The 9,904-nt window shown below is 38.8% G+C and overlaps 1 protein-coding gene across 1 annotated transcript in view; it reads right to left on the reverse strand.

The window, feature by feature from the left end:
* Positions 1-9,904, reverse strand: part of LOC119576939 (ras-related protein Rab-3) — a gene marked incomplete in the record, with an annotated part of 45,590 nt that overhangs the window by 16,622 nt on the left and 19,064 nt on the right.

The following is a 9,904-nucleotide window of genomic DNA, read 5'->3' on the forward strand; positions in this document are numbered from 1 at the left end:
CTTTTATATCGAACCGCAGGACTTCTCCGTAAAACCGCATGGCTTCTCTCTTACACTGCATGACTTCTCCTTGTAACACAGCTTAATCGAACGCTGACTTCCGAAACCGCTATTTCTCTCACTGCACCGTTAACCACGATTCGAATTGCCATTCATTTTCAAACATGTCTTCCTTTCTGCTTCAACAATACTGCATCGTTTTACATCCCTGTCGTGTAACTTGATATTGTCTCGTAAATTGTCTCTTAAATTCATGATGCTTTAGAAGTGCTCCTCGCCTGGTCGACTCTGCATTGTATATTGCACTGCAACCGCATTCAAGATGATGAAAAATATCATATTTGAGGATTTCCACATCTGAATTCACATAATGTCCGACGTAAAACGTTTTCTTTCTAACTCAATCAACTAATTCCCTTGCATCTGTTTCCACACTACAGTCCTCGTGTATCGATTAAGTCCACCCATTACTCCACTATAAACATCCACTTTAAATCCACTCCACATCCACCTGTTACTTATATATTGACTCGACATTTCTGACGAACTACATCCTGTAAATATCGCCCCTTCTATTTACTTATAGGACTTTACTGTTTTCAATAATCATTATTATTCACTACAGCTGCATATCATTTTCATTCCGCATCATAACGAATGTCTAATTCGTCGATTTCTCTCGAAAAAAATACATCCCATAGTTTTTAATACTGCAGAATGGCAACGCACTATTTTATGTTGATACAATGCCAGAAAAACAGCCTGTACAACAAAGAAGTCCCCTGAAAGATATGATTCAGGAGGGGCAGTTAATGCCTCGTTCAATAACCTTGCTCTGGGATAGTATTTTATTTTTCTACCACTTTTTCAGAGACTCATTTCTGACGACTTCCTATCCACTTTTCCACATGCTCAAAAGAGACTTAAAACCCTACGACACACACGAATTTGTCGTCTCCCGCAGCTTTATTCCTCCAGCCTCGGTTCTGTCACCCCGACAAACCCCTCTCCGTGAAGGTCACCCTCTCCCGACCTTCCCCCCATCGGACTGAAAAGATTTCTCTCACTCGGCAGGAGAATGTTTACTATCTCATCTCATCACGCCAAGTGTTTTACTTCCTCTTGCGCTATTATGTCGGTCATATTTTCGCCCGGGCTTGCTCCAGACGCTCCCCTCGCCTTGCTGTATCACAGACGACCACCTCCGACCTATCCTGTGGGCGATGGGTCCCCAAGGAGTCTCCTCTGGGGTGTAGGCTACCCCGTGGGACCATCTTCGGTATATATATTGACTCCGTGTATCACCGTGTATCAGGACCAAGGACAAGAAAGCCGATAGAGAAAATGGTCCATCGTATGCATGGCTCAACACTGTTCTAAAAGCCTTTTAGTCAATTGATGTCCTGTATTAAGGTAACCTTTACTCCGTTCCTATTGGCTTTTTCTCCCCCAACCCCCCCTGCCTGTCAACCACTGCCGGGAAGATGCAGCAACTCAATATCATGACCTTAAGAGACAAAATTAAAGTACGCTTACCCCCTTATTTCTCTCTCTCTCTCTCTCTCTCTCTCTCTCTCTCTTTCTTTCTTTCTTTCTTTCTTTCTTCTTCTCTCTCTCTCTTCTTCTCTCTTTCTCTCGTCTCTCTCTTCTCTCTCCTCTCTCTCTCTCTCTCTCTCTCTCTCTCTCTCTCTCTCTACCCTCTCTCTCTCTCTCTCTCTCTCTCATATCATATAGTAGTAGTTATTCTAATAGTAGTAGTAGAAATAGTAATAATAGTAGAAATAATAGCAGCAGTAGTAATAGTAGTAGTAATAGTAGTGGTAATAGTAGTAGTAGTAGTAGTAGTACGAGCAGTAGAAGTAGCAGTAGTATTAGTAGTAGTAGAAGTAGCAGTGGTAGTAACAGTAGCAGTAGTAGTAGTAGTAGTAGTAGTAACAGAGTAGCAGTAGTAGCAGCAGCAGCAGTAGTAGTAATAGCAGTAGTAACAGTAACAGTGACAGTGACAGTAACAATAACAGTAGTAGCAGCATCACCAGTAGCAGCAATAGCAATAGTTATAGTAGTATCATTATCATTATTCCTAATATCGCCATTCCACCAATACCATCGAGTTGCCCACACGCTAGGAAACTGACCTGATTTGGGAAAGGTCTATGTGAAAGCGAGAGGCGATTGTGCGAGGTCATACCGCAGTCAGCGCCAGAATAAGGGATGGAATGTCTGAGTTGGCAAAGACGCGACACATTACATCGAGAAGGAAAGGCAAATAGCTGACAAAACGATTTTCGGCTTCGGCTAAAGAAAAAAAAGAAGAAAAAAAATCTACGAAAAGGGGTGGAATGTGGGGGAAAAAACGTGGAAATGTGGTAAATTATAAACTTTAATTAAAACGGTAATCACGGCTATAATATGAAAGTAATTATCAATAAAAAAGGCATTTTGAAAAGGTTATAGAGAAAAGAAAAAAAAAGGGGAAAAGGAGGGGGGGGGAAAAAGGAGAGAGAGAGAGAGGAGAAGGGAGAGAGGAGAGGAGAAGAAGAAAAGAGAGAGAAAAGGAAAAGGGGGAAAAAAGGGGAAAAGAGAGAGAAAAGGAGAGAGAGAGTAAAAAAGGAGAGAGAGAGTAAAAAAGGAGGGGAAAAAAAGAGTATAAAGAAGAAAAAAAAAGTAAGAGAAAAAGAAAGAAAAACAGACAAAGAAAGAAAAAAAAAAGAGACAAACAAACCGAAGAACGCAACAAAGAGAAAAGGACATGAAAGTTGTCCCTTTAGTGTTGGCATTAAAGGCGATTTTCCTGCCCCCGGTTGCATCCCGGGGCAGCCGGGAGGCGACTTATTGTTTCCCCCCGAACCTAAAAATCCCGCCCCTTTTCCCCTTCTATTACCTATTCTCTTTTTAATTATTATCACTTTTTTTTATTTTTATTTAAACCTTATTATTTGTAATTTTTTTATTTTTTTATATTATTACATAATTTTTATTACAAAATTATTTTTATTTTTTCTTATTACTAAATTTTTTTTTTTTATTATTTAAACATTTTTTATTGCTATATTATTTAATTTTTTTTTTTTAAAATTTTTTTTTTATTATATTTTTTTTATTATTATATTATTTTTAAATTTAAAACATTTCATTTTTATTTTATTATTAATTATTATTTTAATAATATTAAAATTATTTTTAACCCTTTCATTTTTTCATTTACATTATTTTTTATTATTAATTAACATATCTATCATTTTTTTTTTTCTTTTTTTTTCCTCCTTTAAATTTTTTTTTTTTTCCCCTTTTTTAAAAATTTTTAAATTTACATTTTCCTTTTAATTTTTTTATTTAATTTTTTTTTTTCTTTTTTTTTTTTTTTTTTCCCCCCCCCCCCTTTTTTTTTTTTTTTTTTTTTTTTTTTTTTTTCCCCCCCCCCCCCCCCCTTTTTTTTTTTTTTTTTTCCCCCCCCCCCCCCCCTTTTTCCCCCCCTTTTTTTTTTTTTTTCCCCCCCCCTTTTTTTTTTCCCCCCTCCCCCCCTTTTTCCCTCTCCCCCCCCCCCCTTTTTCCCCCCCCCCTCCCCCCCCCTTTTTCCCCCCCCCCCTCCCAAACCCCCCCCCCCCCCTTTTTTCCCCCCCCCCCTTCCTTTTTTTCCCCCCCCCCCCCCCTTTTTTTTTTTTATTTTGGGGGGTTTTTTTGTTTGTTGGGGGGTTTTTAAAATAAAAAATTTTTTTTTTTGGGGTTTTGTTTTTGTTTTGGGGGTTTTTTTTTTTTTTTTTTTGGGGGTGGTGGGTTTTTTGGTGTGTGTGTGTTTGGGGGGTTTTGTGGTGTGTGTGGTGGTGTGTTTTGTGTGTTTTTTTTTTTTTTTTTTTTTTTTTTTTTTTTTTTTTTTTTGTGTGGGGGGGGGGGGGTTTTTTTTTTTTTTTAACCCTAAAATTTTAAAAATAATAAACCCTTTTTTTAAAAAATTATATTTAAAAAAAAATATTTAAAAAAAACCATTTAAAAACTTAATTTCATTAAAATTTAAATAATATTATTTTAAATTTCTGGACCCGGGGAACAAATAACCCAAAAAACCCCCAAAAAACCCCAAACCACAAAAAAAAAACCCAAAAAACAAAACACAACCTCCCCAAAAACCAAAAACAACCCAAAAAACCCAAAAAAAAACCCCAAAAAAAACAAAAAAATTTTGAAAAAAATTTTATTTAAATTTATTTTTTTTTTTCATTTATTTTTCTAATTTTAAAATCATTATATTATATCATACTTATCTTTTATCCTAATTACTTATTTTTCCTTTTAAAACGCACTGAATTTAAAATTTTTTTTAAATTTTTTTTTTTTAACCTTTAAACCCCCTTATTTATTTTAAAGTTTTGATCAATTATCAATTTTAAATTTTTACCTAAATCATTTTTTTTAAAAATTTTGTTTTAATTTTGTATTTTTTTTATACATTTTCATCAAGATTTTCTGTATTGCGGTGTCTTCATTATCTCTCTATATCACTGTGATCATTATAATCATCGTTATTATTATTAATGTCATCCAATCATCATTATTGTTATCTTTATATGTTATTCGCGTTTGGCATATTACCTTACGATAATAACCGTCACTGATACCCTTATCAATACCATTACTATTACTAATACTGTCGTTATCATTCTGTTTATCATTATTATTACCAACCTTATCATTATTATTGTTGTTATCATTATTATTACCAACATTATCATTATCATTACCATTAGAACGTCATTATTACTTTTACCATCATTATCGTTACCACTATCATTATCATCATAATCACCATTACCTTTGCGATCATCACCATTACTGTTACCAATATCACCATCATTACTGATACCATAACCACGATTACTTGTACGATCACTATTCCTATTACCAATACCACCACCATCATAACTAATACCACCATCGCCCAATTATTAATACCAGCGCCCCCCCCCCATTAGCATCAGCCCCATTGTTTTCCCCAACCTCGTTAAGGGGAACCCGACCCTCCAAGGAGCTTCAAGCCGAAGTCTGACGCGATGCGCAAAGCCGTTCCATCGATCAGCGTACGAAGACGTCCCCTTCGCCCCCCCCCCCCCCGGCGACGCTCTTCAGCCCTGGACATCAACCCGACATCAACACAGGCCGAGGAGGGGGAAGAGAGGGGGGGGACACAAACGTTCGGTCTCGTTCAAGAGGGAGGAGGAGGGAGAAGAGAGAGGAGGAGGAGGAGGAGGGGGAGGAAAAGGAGGAGACGAGGAGGACGAGGAGGAGGAGAGGCTCGCGCTTCGGAATTCCACTCGGCCCCAATCCGCGGGTAATCGCTCGAGATATCCGAAATCGGATCCCTAAGTGGTCCGAGACCCGCCGGTCAGACCGCGGGGGCCTCGGTGTGAACTCGGTTGCGGTGCAGCGCCGGCACAGGACAGCAGTGATTTCGGCCAGGCAGAGGTCCTGTGGCGAGGCACAACGGCCACAGTATGGGCCAGGCAGCGGCCATGGCGAGGGCCAGGCCTACATCATGCTTCCGCTGAGATGTCCTCTTTAAACCTGGAAGCTTCCAGAATCATGCACAACAAAGCAGATCGAGCACACGAGACAGATCGGCTGATCCAACAGGAAAATACAGACGTCCCCTGAAGAGGCAGATCTAAATGTCAACACGCACGTGCACACGCGTAGGCATGTGCGTGTGAATAATGACCAGCCTCGATCTGAACTCCCGTAAGCCTGGTTCCGAATCCCTTCCCGAACCACGGCTGCCGGGAAGGAACATTTTCGAAATTTCAGGCACGGCGGACAATTATCACTATTTCATCTTATTCTTTTTATCATATATATTTCTAATTTCCATGCAGAGCTATTATTTTCTGAAGGAAGGGTGGTGGCTACACTCCCTCTCCAGCGTTTCCACGACCTGCCTTCACTCTCCATTCTCCTGAAAGGACATCAAATAGGAATGCGATTCAAAGCTACAAAGGATACACCCCTTGGATAATCGTTCGTTTTCTTTCGTATCTCACTTTCTTTCGAAGAGATAAAACTCGTTATCGCAAACATGCAGCTGTGCTGGACTCAAGGTATTTGGAAGTAACGCATTAAAACTTTGTTAATCATGACTACCATATGTACATCCAAACTTATTAAAGCAAGAAGTTGTTGAAGAATTTGCCTTTCTTGCTTTTCCTCTCTCCTTTCCCTTATTCTTTTCCTCATCTTCATCCTCCACTCTCTCTTTACTGTGTCTCTTCTTCGTTGATATCTTCTACATAGCTTTCTTAATTTTCTCTTCCTCCTCCACCTTTTTCTGCTATCTCTGTCTCGTCTCGCCAAGTCTCTCTCTCTCCCTCTCTCTTGAAAAAAGGGAAAGGGAAAGAGGGAGGGGGGAGGGGGGGGGGGGGAAGGGAGGGGGGAGGGGGGGGGGAGGGAGGGGGGGGAGGGGGGGGAGGGGAGAGAGAGGGGGGGAGGAGAGAGGGGAGAGAGAGAGAGAGAGAGAGAGAGAGAGAGAGAGAGAGAGAGAGAGAGAGAGAGGGAGGTAGAGAATAGGAGAAAAAGTGAAAGAGACAGAGAGAGGGAGGAGGGAGGAAAAAGAGAGAGAGAGAGAGGAGAGAGAAAGAGTAACATGACTCATGGTTTAGCTCTACCTGGACTCCTCTGCCTCCATTTCCTTCCCATGTCTTGATGTTGCTTGATAGCCATGATTAGCCTACTTAATACCATTCTTTTGATCACCAATCCAAGATATTAATAAGGACTATTTTTCCTTTTCATATCACGCGCATTCACAACCTATATGCCTAATGTAATTGTATTTTTGACCCCAGGGCTGTATTCTCCCGTGTCATAACTAGATCACTGAAGCACGGCGTAATCAAAGCACGCGTGAGGTAAAAATAGCATGCACGTAATGTAAGTATTGATTACTCTGAAAATGTAATATACGTATGTGTTTATATATTTATATATGTATATAGATAGATAGATAGATAGATAGATAGATAGTAGATAGATAGATTAAACACACACACACACCACACACACACACAACACACACACACAACACACACAACACACCACACACACACATATATATATATATATATATATAATATATATATATATATATATATATATATATATATATATTATATAATATATATATATATATATATATATATATATATATATATATATATATTATAAATAACATATATATATATATATATATATATATATATATATATATATATATATATATATATCTGTGATGTGTATATGTGTGTTGTGTTGTGTGTATATGGTATGTGTTTTGTATATATTATGTGATTGTGTTTGTATATGTGTGTGTATAGTTGTATACTGTTGTTATATATATATATATATATATATATATATAATATATATATATATATATATAATATATATATATATATATATATATATATATATATATATATATATATTATATATATATATATATAAAATATATATATATATATATAATATATAATATATATATATTATATCTATATTGTATGTCGGTGGTGGGTGGTGTTGGTGTGGGCGTGTGTGTGTGTGTGTGTGTGTGTGTGTGTGTGTGTGTGTGTGTTTTATATATATCATATAATATACATAATATAATATATAATATACATATATATATAATTATATATATATATATATTTTCATATATAATTTTTTTATATATATATATATATATATAGTATATATTTTACTATAAGAAAGATATATATTACTATATAGAAATTTTTAATAATGTATAATTAAACAAACAAACACCACACAAAAAAAACAACCAGAAATGCAGCAGCCCCTCACAAAACAACACACAAAAACAACAATATTTAGGTGAAAATTATATAATGTCATATGTTAATATGGATCGAGAGTTATTACATTGAAATATATATATATTATATATATAATAATATATATTATATATATATATATAAAATTGTCTATACATGTGTGTGTGTTGTGTGTGTGTGTGTGTGTGTGTTTGGTGTGGGGGTGGTGTGTTGGGGGTGGGTTTTGGGGGTGGGTTGGTGTGTGGTGTGTGTTGTGTGTGTGTGTGTGTAATTTTATACCAAAATAACCATAATTCCCCATATAATATATAATATTATATATATAATATTATATATATATATTTTTTAAGTTATTTTTTTAAATTGGTATATATGTATAATATTATATAATTATTATAATATATATATATTATATATATATTAAATATATAAAATAATTAATTATATATATACACGAAAGAAGACCAGCGTCTTGCGTGCAGGAGCGTGAGCGCGGCGCGGCCTGCCTCTGGGGGCGGCATGTATAATTTCCTTGGAGCTAACCACGGGGCGAGACACGAGCCGCCGATACTGTCCTTGTGATTCGCTCAATCGACATCCGAGTTCTTTACATAATGTCTGTAAATCTAGAGACAATACGGATCATAAAAAAAAACTAGAATGCATCGCTCCTGCACAAAAGGAGTCCTATTTTCTCGAAAAAGAAATACGTTTGTGGTGATATATAATCGCTGGGCGGGTCGTTAATGATGGAGTCAGGCCGAGGCTCCTCATTAAATCCCCTTTTAAGCAGCGTAGTAGTCGCATCGTACGGCAATTAAAACGCCAGTGAAACAGCGAAATTATTTTCATATCAACGCGTATATAAATAATCTCTCACATGAACGAATAAACACATGCATATTCTATATTCATTGATTACTTTTCCTATTAAAGCTTTTGGACAAACGTGCACAAAATTCATTTGCTACACGCTTAAAAATTAAACCGTTTTTTTCCACTCGCACAAAAGGGAGAAAACTCTCACCTTTAACCTTCATTTTAAGTACTTGAATGCTCACTGCGTCGTCTTTAATTTCCTCGCCCAACAGTGCCCGCATCTCTTTCTTCCAACTTCTCTTCCATCCGTGCCAGCATTCCTGAACATTCCTGAATTTATAACTCGACATCTGCCGTTCCGAGTGTTCCCCGTGTTCAGCGTCGCGGCTCTTTTTGAACTCCGCACAATCCGTCACAGGTGCGGATAACGGGCGCGAACTCCGCCTAAAACAAAGGAGAAACCATTTCGCAAACCTTCCTTTGGTCCTCGCTTGGGAAAACGACCCGATCGATTCTACTCCGCGAAAAATGAGCCTCCGCGAAATATGCGACTGACGCCCATCAGGATTCCGGGAAGTCTCCGGTGGCAACTTCCAGCGCTCAGCCACGGCGCTACGGGGAACATCCGTCAAATTAACAGTGCGCGGTTCGCTCTGTGTAAGATCCTTTGCTATGAAGTGGCCCCTGGTGTGCGTGCATGCGTTAGTGCGTGCGGGCGTGTGTGTGGGAAGGCGCGTGTGTGTGCGGGCGTGTGTGTGTGGAAGGCGTGTGTGTGTGGGCGTGTGTGTGTGGGCGCGTGTGTGTATGGGCGCGCGTGTGGGAGGTGTGTGTGTGTGTGTGTGTGTGTGTGTGTGTGTGTGTGTGTGTGTGTGTGTGTGTGTGTGTGTGTGTGTGTGTGTGTGTGTGTGTGTGTAAGGGAGTGAGTGAGAATGACTGACTGGCTGGCCGGCTGGCTGACTGACTGACTGACTGACTGACTGACTGACTGACTGACTGACTGACTGACTGACTGACTGACTGACTTCCTGCCTGCCTGCCTGCCTGCCTGCCTGCCTGCCTGCCTGCCTGCCTGCTCCTGCCTGCCTCTCCTGCCTGCCTGCCTGCCTGCCTGCCTGCCTGCCTGCCTGCCTGCCTGCCTGCCTCCTGCCTGCCTGCCTGCCTGCCTCCTGCTGCCTTTTGCCTGCCGCAGTCGTGCGTGATAATAGTGATTGATGTGTTTCCTCATCTGCTCTGCAGTATCGTTCTAAACT

The sequence above is a fragment of the Penaeus monodon genome, chromosome 9, assembly GCF_015228065.2.
Source record: "Penaeus monodon isolate SGIC_2016 chromosome 9, NSTDA_Pmon_1, whole genome shotgun sequence".
NCBI lineage: Eukaryota > Metazoa > Arthropoda > Malacostraca > Decapoda > Penaeidae > Penaeus > Penaeus monodon.